The following is a 19,785-nucleotide window of genomic DNA, read 5'->3' on the forward strand; positions in this document are numbered from 1 at the left end:
CCAGAGCTCGATTTCAGGATACTTGTACAAGTCGACACGCACTGTTAACAATTTTTTGCTTGAGTAGCTACAAAAGCTTTAATTTTTTTGAATCTCAACATCCACCGTCATTAAGTAACTATTGTCTGGTACCTGGCAATGTCTGACACCCCACTCCCAGCCCCCGCCCATTTCCCCCATTTGTGAAATTTTGAATTGAGGCAAATCAAGAGCCAGTGCTTAAAAATAGACATCAACGTTATCCATCACAATTATAAACACTGAGAAAACGAATTCTGCCCAGCCCACTCACAGCCTAACCCACCTCAGTGCTGTGCTGTTCCCTGATTTTTTTGCAGCTGTTGAGCTCCCTCTTTGTATTTATGTAAGAAAATAAAGTGCACGGTTTACAGCACTGTTTGTCTTCCATAAAATGCTAATGACTAATCCAGAGCTGGTCAGAGTTTTTTGAAGTGAATAATTATGGTGCAAAAAGGGCAGGAGGAGGGGATGCCATGGCATATTTTTTTACCCATTTTGACGAGCTCCACTCAATATTTTTATGTAGCTATTACAAAATACAAATGCAGGACGGAAACAAGCAGCAGGAGACTCCAGACATCAATACTGATGCTGAAACATTCCTTCGTGTTAGCCATCAATACTGTCTGACAGCCACGGTTATGAAGAATGCAAAGTTTTCTTAGTCATTTACATTTAGAAAATGGCTTTCTAGGTTCTGTACAAGGCCGTCATACGTCTTACTTCTTCTCTTTGGAACAAAACCATCCCTCACTTTGGAAAGTCCCAGGTGGGGAGGAGGGGGTGGAGTAATGGACCAGATGTTCCACTGATGTAAAGCAGCAGTATCAGTTTATGGGACTCTGGTCCATGATTAGTCTAACCACAGAGGGGCCGTTTCTTGGCATGTTCTTTGGAAAGTTTGCTCCTGCCTAGCCTGTGACCATGCTGGTCTCCCAGCTCATTTCCAAACTGAGCCTGATTTGAACCAGTGTCTAATCCAAAGCTCTGCCCTTCCCCTGTGTCAGCCAGTCCTCCTGGCCATTAACCCTTCCTTTAGCAGGGGAGAAGATGATTTGTGATATATGCTATTTACATCCCCTCCCCATGCAGGAGCCTCGCAGAACAGATGGTTGGATGCAGGGGTGGCCCGTGCGTATAGGCCGACTTGGCTGTCGCTTAGGGCGCCGCGTTAAAATGATGTCACGCCATTGAGGGCTGTAGAGGTGGGGGCACCGATCACGCATTCTGCCTTGGGTGCCAGCTGCCAGCAGCCCGCCTCAAGCTGCCCCTGGTTGGATGCATTCCCTGCCCGGTGGCTCTTTCATCCCCGTGGCCTGATGTGGGCACGTTGCCTTTCAGTGTGCAAGCTAGTGGTGGACAATGCAGAAAGGCCGGAGCTCGGCAATGCTTTGCTGCAAAGGAAGGGTTCCCGTTCAAGCAAGCAGGCTACTGAGCCAGAGGATGCAACTCACCAGAACAGCAGCTGGGGCCGGGATGGGACTGGCTGGGACATGTGGTTTCCTAAAGGGGAAACCTCCCGAGCCGTGTTCCCTGTAAGCTGAGCACTTGGGTGGAATTCAGCAGTTACAGTTGGGAGGGTTCTCTGCTCAACGCTTGGTTTCTTTCTGTTTTGATTTGGGTGGCCTTGCATGAATGATCCCAAGGAAATCTCAGGGCAAAGCCGTCATGTTAGGAATGGATTCCACCAACCCCCCTCCACCAGCCCAGGAATGCGCAAATACTCCCTCTTGTTTGTTTTCAATCATCTACCTCTTCATATTATGTGGTGACCACTCCTTCTTATAACACAAGGTCTAGGGAACAGCATTTCTTTATTTACTTGCTGCACACCAGGCATTTTATAGACCTCTATCGTGTCCCCCTTAGTCATCTCTTTTCCAAGCTGAAAAGCCCCAATCCTATTAATCTCTCCTCAGACAGAAGCCATTCCATGCCACTAATCATTTTTGTTGCCCTTTTCTGCACCTTTTTCAATTCCAATACATCTCTTTTGAGATGGGGCAGCCACATTTGCATGCAGTATTCAAGATGTGGGTGTACCATGGATTTATATAGCAGCAATAGGATATTTTCTGTCTTATCTATCCCTTTCCTAAGGATTCCCAACATTGTTTGCTTTTTTGACTGCCGCTGCACACTGAGTGGATGTTTTCAGAGAACTGTCCACAATGACTCCAAGATCACTCTCCTGAGCAGTGACTCCAAGTGCAGAGCTGACTATCAGAGGAGACTGGTGAGGGGGCACCAGACACATGATCCCCCCCCAGCCCAGGACAGAGTTGGGACAACCCCACTCTGCCCCAGGCTCTGCCTCATTTGGCTCCTTCCCGCCCTTGTTCCACCCCCGCCCTGCCTCTTTCCCCCAGTGAGTGGGAGACCAGCGGGGCAGTGCTGGCAGCAGGGGTACAGCCCCCCACTCAACTGCAGTGAGGGGCGAAGCAGAGCCAGGCAGCCCCAGTTCGCTTTGGTCGCCCCACTTCCCGCCAGGGAGCTCAGAGCAGTCCCAGAGAGCAGAGCGACCTGCAGTCCCCTTGCTCTGTTTCCGCCACTCATGCTAGTGAATGTGATGGGGGCTGGATCTCTGCTGCAGGCGCCAGGCCCTCCTGCCAGTTCCCCCACCAGTGCGGGGGCACACGACCGCCCGTGGGCCAATTTCTGTGAGGCTGCAGGAGTCAATCCTCTAGCTACTGGCTACAGTTTGTCCTAGGCTACGGGCCTATCCCTCTAGGGCTGTCAGAGATATCACGCTGGCCCACTCTGCCATGCATAGAAACCCTGGAAAAACTGCCCTGACAGTCTGTCATAGATGTGTCTTTAGTGAGGCGACAAGCAGTGGAGAACCGCCACAGACTGCATTTCTCACTCACTGCTCCTGCCTGGGTGGGTGACTCCGTGAATAAATGAAAGATTTACTGTCCCCATAGCTCTGGAATGTAACTCATGCTACAGGAGGGAGCAAGGAAGGGCCGGGAAGAGAAGCAGCAGGAAGAGGGAAAGTCCTTTCAAATTCCTCCAGCCCCCATGCTGGACTCAGCAGGAGCATCTCTGCTCTCAGCTATGCCGGTGTAAATCCAGAATAGCTGAGTTCAGTGCAGCTGCTTCAGATTCAGGCCACGGTGAAGGGAGAATGTGTCGGAGGGTCTTGCAGTGGTTTGTGCAACATAATGAAAAAAGGCAGCACCGCGGCAACTGGCTGCACGTGGTGTCTGCTTCAGAAGCCAGATCGGGCTTTCACGAGCAGGGAAAGTGTCGCTGCAGTTTAGTCACTGAAACAGAAGACACGTTGTGGGAAAGTGGAAAGTTCCCCTTGTGTGTTCTCACATTCCTGAGGGCAGTTCTCAGTGTCCATCCAGAGCACTGCTCGGCTCTGCCTAGACGCTAGCCACAGATGGCTGGACACAGAGGTGGGCCGGTGTTGGCAAGACGCAGCCTCCTGCAAAGGACTAAGTGGGCTTTGAGCTCCCACTGATGTCAGTGAGACTTGAGCGCTCTTGGGACCAGGCCAACACCGAGCTGAAAGTTAGGAATATGCATCGAGATGTTCCCGCAGCTCCTACCCCACAGCTCATGTGGTCTCACCGTGGTAATGAGATGCAGAAACAAGAATCCTCCTGTAACTGGGAGGCTGATGGGAGATGCTGCTTAACCCAGCAACCCTCTCCTTGGAAGGTGTAACATGGCTGGGGAAGCCCACGCCCAGGGTGGGCGAGTGCGCCCACCTCCTCTGTGCAGTTCCTTGCTTAGGTCTCGCCAACGCACATCTATAGGGGTGTATCTAGACTACATGCCTCCTTCGACGGAGGCATGTAGATTAGCCAGATCGGAAGAGGGAAATGAAGCCGCGATTAAAATAATCGCGGCTTCATTTAAATTTAAATGGCTGCCCCGATCTGCCGATCAGCTGTTTGTCGGCAGATCGGGGGAGTCTGGACGCGATGCCCCAACAAAGAAGCCTTTCTTCATCGACACAGGTAAGCCTCGTGAAACCAGGTTTACCTGTGTCGATGAAGAAAGGCTTCTTTGTCGGGGCATCGCGTCCAGACTCCCCCGATCTGCCGACAAACAGCTGATCGGCAGATCGGGGCAGCCATTTAAATTTAAATGAAGCCGCGATTATTTTAATCGCGGCTTCATTTCCCTCTTCCGATCTGGCTAATCTACATGCCTCCGTCGAAGGAGGCATGTAGTCTAGACACACCCTAGATTTGCCTTCAATCTTGCCGTGGTATGGCCAAAGAGTGCAAGCCTGTAAACTCGCCCCCATTCTCAGGGCAGTACAGCCCAGTGGCCAGAGTCCAGAAACTTGTCCCCGTTTGCAGGGAAGTATGGCTTTCTGGTTAGGGGCGGAGACAGAGGGGGTTATATCCCCAGGCAGGGCAGTCCAGTGCCTCCCTCTCCACTGAACCATGGCCCAGAGTTCTATTAGTGGCTGTAGCATCAGCCACTGAGTCAACAGGGAAAAGCTCCTGCCAGAACATGCTGACACCCCGGCATCAGCCTACTCACCTTCCCCTGCCATCATCCTCACAGCAGTGGTGCGGGCCTCCATCTCACCTTCCTGGTCCACGGATGGCCCATTCCTTGGTGCCTCCTAACTCCATGAGGCCTCTGCCTTCAGCCTGGATTGTGGCATCTCCTGGCCTGAGTTTCCAATGGGCCTTGCCTGGAGCAGGCCGTATATGTCCTCTCCCTCCAGCAGTCAACCCCAACTGAGCTGCGTTGCTCTCTTTTATATCCATACACCTGGGGCATGCCCAGTAAGGTGAAAGGGGTGTGGCTTTCTCAGCCCTCAGTGCAGGGTTAACCCCTTGTTACCCAGTGCAGGGTGCACAGAAGGAAATATTGATTTTTTTTCTAATGGAGACTGTGGGTTTCAATCGCAGAGATCAGACTGTGAGAATAGCATTTCCTTGCAGTCCCAATGAAGGGCAACTGAAAGACCCTTTAAAAGGCCACAGAGATATGAGATAAGGAGCAATGAGCAGAAAGGCGGTAGCTCATTTCTTTGTCTGGGCCAACTAGAGACCAAGCTGTCTGGGGACAACGAAAGCCATGGAATGGAGTTTGGTGCCACAGAGCGCCAGGCCCTCAGCACACTGCTGAGGCAGTTCGGCATTCACTCTAACTCCTCGCAAAGCCTGATCCGAAGGCCAGTCAGAGCAGCGTTCCCTTACATGCATTTTGGCGCAAACTCTTGAACGGGAGCTAGCTTGTGCCTCTGGTGAGGATGAGGGAATGTTGGGAAAGGTCAGACATGGCTTCTGAGCTGGGTTTCGGGGAAGAACAGAGACACTGGCTAAGATTAAGGAAAGTGCTGGGTGTGTCATGCCTGTGCATCAGCCAGAGCTGCCCCGGGGGGGAGAGGGGGGAGGCAAGTGGGGCAATTTGCCCCAAGCCCTGGGACCCGCAGGGGCCCCTGCAAGAATGTCTGAGGTCTGAGACAGGGAGTGCCAGGAAGGGGCCCCCGAAATTGCTTTGCCCCAGGCCCCCTGAATCCTCAGGGAGGCCCTGGCATCAGCATTGGTTTGACACACATGGCAGTAGCCTCTTTGGGACCTCACCGCCCAGCAGGAAGAAAACTCTTCTCATTCACCTCACCACAAAGCTCTCCAGCAGCGTCATGTGTCTGCTCCTCCTCTTAGAACCTTTGAGTCGGGGGCTGCTGACCCACAGAAAAATCAGTCAGGGGCTGCACACAAATGAGAAGTAAAACAACCAACCAAGCCCTCACTGACGTGGCCCCCAACTGAGAAGGAGACAGACATTCTCCACGCTCCTCTCGCACACCAGAGCCTAGAGGGGCCCAGGCTAGTAGATTGGTGTACTCCATCCCCAATGGGGGGTACCTTGAGCCTCGGGAGCCAGATCCAGACAAGCCAGGGGCCGCATCCAGCCCCCCAGACCTGAGGTTCCCCACCTCTGTTTTAGAACCTTTTAGGCTTTACCTTTGGGGTCTCTTCAGTCTCTAACAGCACTCCTGGAACTTCCCGCTCTCTGCTTCTCTCAGACTCTTCTGGGGGCTTGTCCATGCCTGTAGAAGGGTTAGCTCCTTAACTCCACAGGCAACACAAGCACCCCCACCCCGAACTATGAAGGCCCAACTGTGTCTCTACAGATATAGGTGCATTCCAGCCCCAGAGCCTTTAAAACATCCCCCTGCTCTGCTGGACAGTGTCAGTATTTACACCCCAGTTCCACCTCAGGTCAGACTCATAGACTTTAAGGTCAGAAGGGACCATTATGATCATCTAGTCTGACCCCCTGCACAGCGCAGGCCACAGAATCTCACCCACCCCTCCTAGAATAATCCTCTCACCTATCTCTCAGATATTGAAGCCTTCAAATACTTTGAAGGCCCCAAGATGCAGAGATCCTCCAGCCGTGATCTGTGCCCCATGCTACAGAGGAAGGCAAAAAACCTCCAGGGCCTCTGCCAATCTACCCTGGAGGAAAATTCCTTCCCGACCCCAAATATGGCGAACAGCTAAACCCTGAGCATGTGGGCAAGACTCACCAGCCAGACACCCAGAGAGTTCTCTATAGTAACTCCTATACTATAGGAGCAGGGTTCTTCCTGCACAGCGCTTCAATAAGCCTATAGTGAAAGCAAATAAAAGTTCATTTAGCAAAGGCCGGAGATTTGAGCGCTAGGAAATTGAAGTATTGGAAGCAAATCTGTTTCCATTTAAAACAAAATCATAAGCTGCTTTGTAGACTCTGGACTTAATTGATAGGATACTCTCCTGTTTAATAGTGTATTGCTCACTGATGCTTTCCAGCAGGCAGGCTGCGATCCCCTTATCATGAGACAAAACACACTGCCTGCTTGTCTCGAAGACGTAGGATGTTGGGTGTTTCCTGGCATTACCGGAAATGCCAGACTGATCCACTGAGTTTAGTCAGAAACAGGACATCACCCCTTAGGTTACTTTTTCCTGTGAGTTTTTTTCTCTTGTAGAAGTCAGTCTTATGCCTGGTATCTGGCTCGGTACCTAAAGACATTATAAGACATACAATCCACAAGACACACATGACCAGATGGAGGGATAAGCATCTACTACCTCCTGTCTGAAAAGGACATTTAGTTACTGTCTGGCAACCTGCCTTAATGCCCATACTGTAAAAGCACAATTATCGGCATAGCTCTATATCACCTGAAATATTATCCATGCACATCTATTGCAATGATTATAATGACCAATGGGCTACTAAGCCTCAGAAGACACCTCACCTTGCACCCTTCAGTGAATTATTATGCCTCAGAGCAACTCAAGTGGGATTCCTGTAAAACTCCATGCACCTTCTGTGTCCCCTCCCAGCAGAAACCTAAAGCTCCCAGGGTCTCACTCTCCATGCTTCAGTCTACAGTAGGGAGGTAGAAGCAACTCTGGACTCAGCTCTGACCTCATTCTAGAGTCTCTCCTGAGGCAATTTACTTCATGATGGTTCTGGAGGAGTTTCGACAGTTTCAGGAGGACATGTTTCTTTCTGCAGAGATCGAGGAGGAAAGCCATCACCATAAGCCACTGCAATCGTTTGTTTCAAGAGCAGCTGGCACCTTGTGGAACAGAATGAAAGACAAATCAGCGGCCATACTGCCCGGGCAGGGGAGCTGGTCTGCACTTCTCAGCCCTGTTCTGGAAAAGGAGCAGAAAGTCAGAGCAGACTGAGTGCCCCATCTTTGCAAACCATCTGTCGCTACCACAGAGCAAGCGTGATGAACGCTCCACCAAGAAGAGGCAGTAAAAGCCATAGTCCAGGCAAACCTTCAGCCCAGACTCAAAGGGCCAGATTTTTACAAGTGCCCTCGTGGGAATGACAAAAGCTACACTGGGACCTAACTGGGAGCTAAGCGTTTTGAAAAACTGGAACAAAATGTGCACCGAGTAATGCCCAGAACTTTCCATTACCTTCCCCTCCCGCCCTCCTTTTCTCACATTCTGCTCCTCTGTGCTTCATGGGTGAAGGGGTAGGCGAGGCAGCTGAATTCCAGTAATTCCGCATAAAACCCTAGCACAACCAGGTATCTGGCGAACCCCTTTTCTTGTTCTCTTGCAGGCCACTGAGGGCCACGGTAGGGCTAGATCGCATGTAGACTTGGCCCATCACTGGATCTCTGGGAGGGGGTGGGTACCCAGATTTATCTCAATTGTGTTTGACATTTCCAGACCATGACAGGCTCAGAGCTTTTCCTCCTGTAACAGATTATACCCTTTGGAGTCATTAAGATAAAGCTCTTTTGCCAATTAACTGGCTTTTAATTGTTACAGCCCATTGCTCCTTTTCACTGACAGTTAAGGCTTGAACGGAGAATGTGTCATTTCAGGGCTTAATTATGACAAGCGAATTTTAGCCTCAGGGACGAGCCCTGCCCAGAAAAAAGGTTTGTTTTTTTTAGTCTTCTGCTCCCTTTGCTTCTTTTATTTTTCTGAAGTTGTCCCACGGAATCCCAGTTGCCTTTGCCTCCATGCTAACCAAGAGTCAGTGGCCCTTGCTATCAGAGCAAGAGCTAGTGGGTACAGAGATGCTGAACCTTCAAACTGCTCTGTACCCAGGGCTGTCTGTGATCCTGAGGTAACACACATCACTAGGCGAGGTGACAGTGTTCTTTCCCTGTCAGTGTGCCTGGCTGAAGCATTCCAGCTGATATTCGGTGGGTGTTGTGCTCCTGACATTCCCCAGAGATGACAAGTTTTTTTTTTAAATTTACTGGAGGACCAGATCCACCACTGGAGTAAAACAGCAGTGCCCTCAGTAAGGAGGAGTTGCTCTCGGTATTTTGTCAGCAGTTATGACTCATAAGAACATAAGAACGGCTGTACTGGGTCAGACCAAAGGTCCATCTAGCCCAGTATCCTGTCTGCCGACAGCAGCCAACACCAGGTGCCCCAGAGAGGGTGGACCGAAGACAATGATCAAGCGATTTGTCTCCTGCCATCTCTCTCCAGCCTCTGAAAAACAGAGGGCAAGGACACCATTTTATCCCCTGGCTAATAGCCTTTTATGGACCTAACCTCCATGAAATTATCTAGCTTCTCTTTAAACTCTATTATAGTCCTAGCCTTCACAGCCTCCTCTGGCAAGGAGTTCCACAGGTTGACTACACGCTGTGTGAAGAACTTTCTTTTATTAGTTTTAAACCTGCTCCCCATTAATTTCATTTGGTGTCCTCTAGTTCTATTTAGGGAACTAATAAATAACTTTTCTTTATCAGCCCTCTCCACACCACTCATGATTTTATAAACCTCTATCATATCCCCCCTCAGCCTCCTCTTTTCTAAACTGAAAAGTCCCAGTCGCTTTAACCTCTCCTCATATGGGACCCGTTCCAAACCTCTAATCATTTTAGTTGTCCTTTTCTGAACCCTTTCCAAGGCCAAAATATCTTTTTTGAGGTGAGGAGACCACATGTGTACACAGTATTCAAGATGTAGGCGTACCATATTTTTATACAGGGGCAGTAAGATATTCTGGGTCTTATTTTCTATCCCTTTCCTAATAATTCCTAGCATCCTATTTGCCTTTTTGACCACCACTGCATGGAAGTTTTCAGAGAACTGTACACGATAACTCCAAGATCTCTTTCCTGATTTGTCATAGCCAAATTAGCCGCCATCATACTGTACGTATAGTTGGGGTTATTTTTCCCAATGTGCATTACTTTACACTTATCCACATTAAATTTCATTTGCCATTTTGTTGCCCAACCACTCAGTTTAGTGAGATCTTTTTGGAGTCCCTCTCAGTCTGCTTCTGTCTTGACTATCCTAAACAGTTTGGTATCATCTGCAAACTTTACTACCTCACTGCTTACCCCTTTCTCCAGATCATTTATGAATAAGTTGAAAAGGACTGGTCCCAGGACTGACCCTTGGGGGACACCACTAGTTACCCCTCTCCACTCTGAAAATTTACCATTTATTCCTACCCTTTGTTTCCTGTCTTTTAACCAGTTCTCAATCCAAGAAAGGACCTTCCCTCTTATCCATGGCCATGTAATTTAACCAAGAGCCTTTGGTGAGGGTCCTTGTCAAAGGCTTTCTGAAAATCTAAGTATACTATATCTACTGGATCCCCCTTGTCCGCATGTTTGTTAACCCCTTCAAAGAACTCTAACAGATTAGTAAGACAGGATTTCCCTTTACAGAAACCATGTTGACTTTTGTCCAACAAATTATGTTCTTCTATATGCTTCACAATTTTATTCTTTACTATTGTTTCGACTAGTTTGCCCAGAACTGAAGTTAGACTTACCGGTCTGTAATTGCCAGGATCGCCTCTACGGCCCTTTTTAAATATTGGTGTCACGTTGGCTACCTTCCAGTCATTAGGTACGGAAGCCGATTTAAAGGATAGGATACAAACCACAGATAATAGCTCAGCAATTTCCCATTTTAGTTCTTTTAGAACCCTTAGATGAATGCCATCCGGTCCCAGAGATTTATTAACATTAAGTTTTTCTATTTGTTCCGAAACCTCCTCTAATGACACTTCAATCTGGGACAGTTCCTCAGATTCATCACCCACAAAGGACGGTGCAGATTCCGGAATCTCCCCAACGTCCTCAGCTGTGAAGACTGAAGCAAAGAAATCATTTAGTTTCTCTGCAATAGCTTTATCATCCTTGATTGCTCCTTTTATAGCTTGGTCATCTAGGGGCTTCCTGCTTATAATGAACTTAAAAAACATTTTGTTATTTCTTTTTGAGTTTTTGGCTAGCTGTTCCTCAAAATCTTTTTTTGCTTTTCTTACTACATTTTTACACTTGATTTGACAGTGTTTATGTTCTTTTCTATTTATCTCACTAGGATTGGACTTCCACTTCTTAAAAGATACCTTTTTGTCCCTCACTGCTTCTTTTACATGGTGGTTAAGCCACGGTGACTCTTTTTTAGGTCTCTTGCTATGCTTTTTAATTTGGGGTATACATTTAAGTTGGGCCTCTATTATGGTGTCTTTAAAAAGTTTCCATGCAGCTTTCAGGGATTTGGCTCTAGTCACTGTGCCTTTTAATTTCTGTTTAACAAACCTCCTCATTTTTGTGTAATTCCCCTTTTTGAAATTAAATGCCAGGGTGCTGGACTGCTGAGATGTTCTTCCCACCTCAGGAATGTTGAATGTTATTATATTATGGTCACTATTCCCAAGCGGTCCTGTAACGGTTATGTCCTGGCCCTGATCCTGCACTCCACTCAGGACTAAATCGAGAATTGCCTCTCCCCTTGTGGGTTCCTGTACCAGCTGCTCCAAGAAGCAGTCATTTAAGCCATTGAGAAATTTTATCTCCGCTTCTCTTCCTGAGGTGACATGGATCCAGTCAATATGGGGGTAATTAAAATCCCCCATTATTATAGAGTTCTCTATTTTGGTAGCCTCTCTAATCTCCCTTAGCAGTAGGGATATATTACCCACCACCTGACCGGGACAGCGATACTGACATTGAAATGCTAATTTCTTATTATTGGAGCATGACATTACTATCCATAGCGATTCTATTGAACATGTTGATTCACTTAATATTTTTATTTTGTTTGATTCTACATTATCTTTCACATACAGTGCCACTCCGCCACCCACCCGGCCTGCTCTATCCTTTCGATATATTTTATATCCTGGTATGATTGTGTCCCACAGATTTTCCTCATTCCACCAGGTTTCGGTGATGCCTATTATGTCAATCTCCTCATTTAATACGAGGTACTCTAGTTCACCCATCTTATTAATCAGACTCCTAGCATTTGTGTACAAGCACTTTAAAAATTTGCCACTGCTTATTTGTCTGCCCTTCCCTGATGCATTGGAATCCTTTGAATGCGGTTGTTTGTCTGCTCTGGCCCATGGGTTGCCCTCTCCCCTCCTCTCTTTCTGACTACAGCTTAGAGAATCTCTATCAATGGATTCTCCTCTAAGAGAAGTCTCCCTCCGATTTACGTGCATGTCCGCACCAATCGGCTTTCCCCCATCTCTTAGTTTAAAAACTGCTCTACGGCCTTTTTAATGTTTAGTGCCAGCAGTCTGGTTCCACCCTGGTTTAGGTGGAGCCCATCCTTCCTGTATAGGCTCCCCCCTCTCCCAAAAGTGTCCCCAGTTCCTAATAAATCTAAACCCCTCTTCCCTACACCATCGTCTGATCCATGCATTGAGACTCTGAAGCTCTGCCTGCCTACCTGGCCCTGCGCGTGGAACTGGAAGCATTTCCAAGAATGCCACCATAGAGGTCCTGGATTTCAGTCTCTTTCCTAGCAGCCTAGATTTGGCCTCCAGGACATCTCTCCTACCCTTCCCTATGTCATTGGTACCTACATGTACCACGACCACCGGCTCCTCCCCAGCACTACACATAAGTCTGTCTACATGCCTCAAGAGATCTGCAACCTTCGCACCAGGCAGGCAAGTGACCATATGGTTCTCCCGGTCATCACAAACCCAACTATCTAGGTTTCTAACAATCGAATCACCCACTACTAACACCTGCCTCTTCCTAACTGGCATTCCCCCCCACTCAGAGGTATCTTCAGTGCGAGAGGATACCGCAACATCCTCTGGGAGGAGGGTCCCAACTACGGGATGGTTTCCCTCTGCTCCCATTGAATGCTCTGTTCCCTTAAGGAGGATGAAAGTCTCAAGAGCACTGGGGCTCTCAGGGTACGTCTACACTACAGCGCTAATTCGAACTAACTTAGTTCGAATTAGTTAATTCGAACTAAGCTAATTCGAACTAACGCGTCTAGAACTAAAAACTAGTTCGAATTAGTGTTTTGCTAATTCGAACTAGCATGTCCACATTAAGTGGACACTGAACCGGGCTTAAGGATGGCCAGAAGCAGTGCCGGCAGGGCATCAGAGGAGGACTTAGAGCGTGGAGATGCGGTCTCAGGCTAGCCGAGGGCTGTGCTTAAAGGGTCCCGACCCCCACCCTGGATAGACAGTTCTCAGGGGTGCCCCGCTTGCAAAGCAGTCCTGGCTTGGAGCGCCTGGAGTACCCACACTGGACACATCACACCACTCGGCCATCAGCCCGGCTGCACTTGCTGCAGGCTGCCATCTGGGGAGAGGGGGCAATTGGGGGGCTGCAGGAGAGATTCCACCCCCAGAAGCCCGCAGAGCCAGCCCAGTCCTCCCCATCGGGGGCTCGTACCCCATTCCTCCCTCACCTCCTTCCACTTACCCTTCCCTAGCCCCTTTTCTTGATGTACAAAATAAAGGACAATTGTGTTCAAAAATGGAATCTGTCTTTATTGAACAAAACTGGGGGAGACTGGGAAAAGGAGGTGGGAGGGAGAAGAGAGAGGCTGGGAAAGGGGAGGGCAACTAAAATGATCAGGGGTTGGGAACAGGTCCCATATGAAGAGAGGCTAAAGAAACTGGGACTTTTCAGCTTAGAAAAGAGGAGACGGAGGGGGGACAGGATAGAGGTCTCTAAAAGCAGGAGTTGGGTGGAGAGGGTGCATACAGAAAAGTTCTTCATTAGTTCCCATAAAGGAGGACTAGAGGACACCAAAGGAAAGGAATGGGTAAGCAGGCTTCAAACTAGTAACAGAAAGTTGTTCTTCACAAAGCAAAGAGTCAACCTGCGGAACTCCTTGCTGCAGGAGGCTGTGAAGGCTGGAACTAGAACAGAGTTTAAAGGGAAGTGAGATCAAGTCATGGAGGCTGGGTCCATGGAGTGGTATTAGCCAGGGGGTAGGAGTGGTGTCCCTGCCCAAGGTTTGTGGAAGGCTGGAGAGGGATGGCACGAGACAAATGGCTTGGTCACTGTCTTCGGTCCATCCCCTCCAGGGTCCCTAGGGTTGGCCGCTGTCGGCAGACAGGCTACTGGGCTAGATGGACCTTTGGTCTGAACCAGGATGGCCATTGTAAGCTCAGGGCTCAGGGTCGGGGGTCTCAGTGGACCCCCTTGATTTTCATGCACACCTGCTCCTGGGTGGCCAGGCTAGCAGCTCTCCTGCCCTAGCTGGCCACTTTCCTGTGCCTAGTGCGGAGATCGTGGACAAGGTCCACGATGTCTGCACTAGCCCAGGCAGGTGCCCGCCTCTTGCGGTCCCGGGCAAGCTCCCGGGAGCCACCAGCCTGGTCCCGGGAAGAGGGGGAGGGCTGGGGGGCATCGGGTGGGTGGCTCGAGCCGTGCCAGGTGCAGGGTCTGCTGGCTGGGTGCTGGCAGGCTTGCACGGGAACCGTAGCCAGCCCGTGCCCCTTTAAGGGGTCCGGGGCCGGGAGGGGGGCATACGAGTTTCCCTGGTGTTGGCGTGGCCACCAGGGAAACCTGGGGAGGGCTAGCCTCCCACTAGTTCGAATTAAGGGTCTACACAGCCCTTAATTCGAACTAGTAAGTTCGAACTAGGGTTAATCCTTGTGGAATGAGGATTACCTAGTTCGAACTAAGCGCTCCATTAGTTCAAATTAAATTCGAACTAACGGAGCGCTAGCGTAGCGCCTATGAAAGTTAGTTCGAACTAACGGACGTAAGTTTGAACTAACTTTGTAGTGTAGACATACCCTCAGACTGGAGGTGGGACAGTACTACAGTGTCCCGGAAAGTCTCATCAACATAGCTCTCTACCTCCCTTAGCTCCTCTAGTTCAGCCACCCTGGCCTCCAAAGCTCGAACTCGGTCTCTGAGGGTCAGGAGCTCCTTGCAACGGGTGCACACATACGCCACCCGCCCACAGAGCAGGTAATCATACATGTTACACTCGACGCAATACACAGGATAGCCCCCACTCTGCTGCTGAGCTTCTGTCTCCATTTTTCTAATGAATAAATTTAAATAAACTGGGATTCTTTTTAAACCTCTGGAATATAGATTATTCTAAGAGTTATGTTTTAAAGAAGGTCAGAAGTCACTAGTGCCCTCTAACGTCCCCCTCTAAACTCCCTCTCCAAACTCGCCTGTTAGCCCTTCCTGGTTGCTGACTCACAGGCTTATATAGCACTGGTAGCCCCTCCCCCTGACTGAGGCTCAGCCAATTAACAGAGGCTTCTAGATTTCAAACCTTTTAGAAGCTCCCTCAAACAAACAAACAATCAAACAGACAAACCAAACACAAGCTCAGCACACAGCAAATAACTCCCCCCCACACAAACACACACTCCAGACAGCCACTTACCACAAAGGTCCCATTTTTATACCTCTTTTACCTGGAGAACTCCCTCTCCAAACTCTCCTGTTAGCTCTCCCTGGTCACTGAGTCACCAGCTTATATAGCTCTGGTAGCCCCTCCCCCTGACTGAGGCTCAGCCAATTAACAGAGGCTTCTAGATTTCAAACTTTTTAGAAGCTCCCTCAAACAAACAAACAAACCAACCAAACACAAGTTCAGCACACAGCAAATAACTCCCCCACACACAAACACACACTCCAGACAGCCACTTACCTCAAGGGTCCTGTTTTTACTCCTCTTTTACCTGGAGAACTCCCTCTCCAAACTCTCCTGTTAGCTCTCCCCGGTCGCTGAGTCACAGGCTTATATAGCTCTTCTAGCCCCTCCCCCTGATTGAGGCTCAGCCAATTAACAGAGGCTTCTAGATTTCAAACTTTTTAGAAGCTCCCTCAAACAAACAAACAAACCAACCAAACACAAGCCTAGCACACAGCAAATAACTCCCCCACACACAAACACACACTCCAGACAGCCACTTACCACAAGGGTCCCGTTTTTACTCCTCTTTTACCTGGAAAACTCCCTCTCCACACTCTCCTGCTAGCTGTTCCTGTTCTCTGAGTCACCGGCTTATATAGCTCTTCTAGCCCCTCCCCCTGACTAGGCTCAGCCAATTAGCAGAGGCTTCTAGGTTTCAAACCTTTTAGAAGCTCCCTCAAACAAACAAACAATCAAACAAACCAAGCAAACACAAGCTCAGCACACAGCAAATAACTCCCCCACACACAAACACACACTTCAGACAGCCACTTACCACAAGGGTCCCGTTTTTACTCCTCTTTTACCTGGAGAACTCCCTCTCCAAACTCTCCTGTTAGCTCTCGCTGGTTGCTGAGTCACAGGCTTATATAGCTCTGGTAGCCCCTCCCCCTGACTGAGGCTCAGCCAATTAACAGAGGCTTCTAGATTTCAAACCTTTTAGAAGCTCCCTCAAACAAACAAACAATCAAACAAACCAACCAAACACAAGCTCAGCACACAGCAAATAACTCCCCCACACACAAACACACACTCCAGACAGCCACTTACCACAAGGGTCCCGTTTTTACTCCTCTTTTACCTGGAGAACTCCCTCTCCAAACTCTCCTGTTAGCTGTTCCTGGTCGCGCTCTAAAGCTATGTCTAAACTACATCCCTCTGGTGAAAGAGGGATGTAAATTAGGCAAATCAAAAGTGCAAATGAAGCAGGGATTTAAATATCAGTTGCATAATCCTGTCACAGCGGTCTTTCGAAAAAGGGTATTTCAAAAGTGAAACCACCGTCTAGACGTGGTTTTTCGAAAAAACTCCTCATTTTTTGAGGAGTACAGGATCTTTCAAAAAAGGGTTTTTTTCCCCAAAAGAATTGCATCTAGATGGCGGCTTCATTTTTGAAATACCCTTTTTCAAAAGATCACTGTGATGCAATTATGCAAAGGAAGCATGGGATATTTAAATCCCCGCTTCATTTGCACTTTCGATTTGCCTAATTTACATCCTTCTTTTGACAGAGGGATGTAGTTTAGACATACCTAAGGGTGCATCTACACAGCACCCTAAACTTGAAATAAGATACACAATTTGCACTATGCAAATTGCATATCTAATTTTGACTGAATTTTGAAATAGATTATTTTGAAATTTGGCGTGTCTACACAGTGCCAAATTTCGAAATAACGCGCTATTTCAAGACATCCCTTAACCCTCAGGAGATGCCGAAATAGCTCACCTGTTATTTCGAAAAATATTTCAAAATAATGGGCAGCTTGTGAAGATGTGGGGTAGCTATTTTGGGATACCTCCGGTATCCCGAAATTGCTGTGTAGTGTAGACGTACCCTGAGGACCAGCTCTATTTTTAGCACTGTTATTCGGTAAACCAAAGACAGGAGAAATTAATCAAGCCAGCCCCTCCCGCTCTTCCTCCTTCACCCCACTTTAAATGGGGGTAGCTTTCATTCTGAAGGAAACCATTCTGGTGGAGATCATACTCCTTTAAAAATTAATCCTCAGGTGTCTGGGAAATGCTTGACGTTGAGAAGAATGTCTTAAAGTGACCCCCTGTTTGGTCCAGTCCACTTGGCATCAGATGATGGGCATGTCTACCCTAGGGACCTATTTCAAAATAACTAAAATTGATTTAATAACTCTCAAAATAACAAAATCAAAATAGCGGGTCTACACTACGGAGGAGCCTCAAAATTAGTCCGAGTCAGGCTCTCTTAATGTGGATACGCTACCTCAGCGTAGACCCCCAGGAAGCACTGGGGAGTCACTAGTCTGAATTACTCTGGGGAGTAGTTAATTAGAAGTAGCAGCGCTGGAGTGTTATTCCCCAAGGAATGTAGAAGTACAGATTTTGAAATAAAAGGTCAGTGTGAAATAACAGGCTTGGTAGTGTGAATGCTCCGCTTATAAATTCGACTGAAGGCGGTTATTTCAAAATAACGCCCTAGGGTACGTCTACACTACATGGCTCCATCGACAGAGCCATGTAGATTTGTTTGTTCAGCAAAGGGAAATGAAGCCGCGATTTAAATAATCGCGGCTTCATTTAAATTTAAATGGCTGCCGCGCTGAGCCGACAAACAGCTGATCAGCTGTTTGTCGGCTCATCTCGCTAGTCTGGATGCTCCCGCGCCGACGTGAAAGCCCTTTATCGTCCTCCCCAGTAAACCTCATCCTACAAGGCATAACGGGGAGGTCGATAAAGGGCTTTCAGGTTGGCGCAGGAGCTTCCAGACTAACGCGCTGAGCTGACAAACAGCTGATCAGCTGTTTGTCGGCTCAGCAGGGCAGCCATTTAAATTTAAATGAAGCCGCGATTATTTAAATCGCAGCTTCAGTTCCCTTTGCCGATCAGCCTAATTTACATGTAGTTTAGACACACCCCTAGTGTAGACCATGGCTGCTCCAGAGCAGCACAAAGACAGGTGCACTTGAGCCAGATCTGATGTTTCTACAACTGCTCAAAACGTGTTTTGGTCGCTGACAGGGTGCTAAGAGAGGAACACATTGAAGACTGGGAAGCACTGCACAACCAACTAATTGATGGAAAGTGCTCTAAGAGCTAGGTATTATTACTGCAGATACTGCCCAAACCACAACCCTGAATGGCAGGTTGAACCTCCCTAGTCTGGCACCCTCAGGAACTGATGGGTCCTGAACCAGAGAATATGCCGGACCAGGGGAGGTCAATGCCGATCCCTCCATTCCTGGCACATTGGCCCCCTGCTTCCCTGGCCCACTGTGATTTCATCCCCCTAGCCCACTTCGCTGTCAGCCTCTGGGTTGCTGGAGTTTCACTCTCTCCAACGCTCCTGGCCCCAGCCCGTCAGTTTTTCTTCCTGAGTGCACCAGCCCTGAAGCACCCACAGCATCTCAGACAATGCTGGACCAGGGGTGATGATGGCCGAAGGACATCCAGGTCACAGAGGTTAAGCTTGTACTGTGTGTGTGTGGCGAGGGGGGGAGAATACTCAATAACCCAACGCTCTACAGACCTAGGATACAGAGGACACTCTCAGTGATGACAAGGTTGCTCTTCAGTGCTACATGTATCAACATCAGTTAGGCATTCAGGCTAGCCAAGTGGCTAGGTATTTTAATATCTAACACCTCAGGCCAAAATGGCTAATATAAACCAGCATCACTCCACTGTTCCTCCCAAAGCCTCTTGCTACTTACCCATCCATCCACTTGCTGGTGAGCTGACTATGGTATTATTCATAATGACCTCTGCTCTGGCTGCATGTGAGTTTGTGTCGCTCTGTTGGGACAGAACTGACACCATTTCCCTGAGTCCAGCCCTTGGCCCCCTCTGATTCTTTACCTCAGCCGTGTGTTCAGAGCTCGCAGGAAAACCCAGTGTTACGGGGCCTTGTGTGAAGGGACAGACCTTTCTGCTCCAGCTGTCATCAAGGGCTACGGCTGCTGCCAGTCAGACACCCCAGCAACTGCCAAATGACAGAAAAGCCCCAAGATACACACTTTTGAAGCCACACGGGGTGTGTTTGCTGACTGGATCTTACCACTGTTCTGGATTTGTCTGAGCAGGGGGTGGGTCCCAGGCAGCATATTACGTGCTGAGGGTTGGTTCGTGCTGAGCATATTACGTGCTGAGGCTTTGGAGAACTCGAGGAGCTCATCTTCCCTGAACTTTACTCCTTCGCCCAAGGGGATTGCCTCAGCAGTGCGGTTTTTACACACAGCAGATGTGGCGGTTGGTTTGCTTCTGAAAATGGACATGAAATGGGGACTTCGCGGCATGCCCTATAAGGCAACACCGAAGGCTTCCTTCTCTATGCTGGGGGATGAAGCTGAAGCTAGGTCTACACTGCCGGGTTTTTTTGACAGAAGATATGCATATCGTGCTCTCATTTGCATATCTTCTGCCAATCCTTTTCGTGGAAGAGGTTTTGCCGCTAAAAAGCCCCGTGTAGACGAGGCCATTTGTCGGAAACCCCCCCTTTAGCGCAAGATCCGGTAAATCGCATTTTTTGAGGAATAAGGGATCTGGCACAAAAGGGATTTTCCTGACAAATGGCCCCGTCTACACGGGGCTTTTTAGTGGCAAAACCTCTTCCACAAAAAGGATCGGCAGAAGATATGCAAATGAGAGC

The 19,785-nt window shown here is 48.7% G+C and overlaps 1 protein-coding gene across 3 annotated transcripts in view; it reads right to left on the minus strand.

The window, feature by feature from the left end:
• TMPRSS5 (transmembrane serine protease 5) overlaps positions 1 to 19,785 on the minus strand; it is a 245,350-nt gene that overhangs the window by 22,694 nt on the left and 202,871 nt on the right. The gene's annotated exons all lie outside the window — the stretch shown is intronic.

The sequence above is a fragment of the Pelodiscus sinensis genome, chromosome 25 (assembly GCF_052426305.1).
Source record: "Pelodiscus sinensis isolate ZL-2025 chromosome 25, ASM5242630v1, whole genome shotgun sequence".
NCBI lineage: Eukaryota > Metazoa > Chordata > Testudines > Trionychidae > Pelodiscus > Pelodiscus sinensis.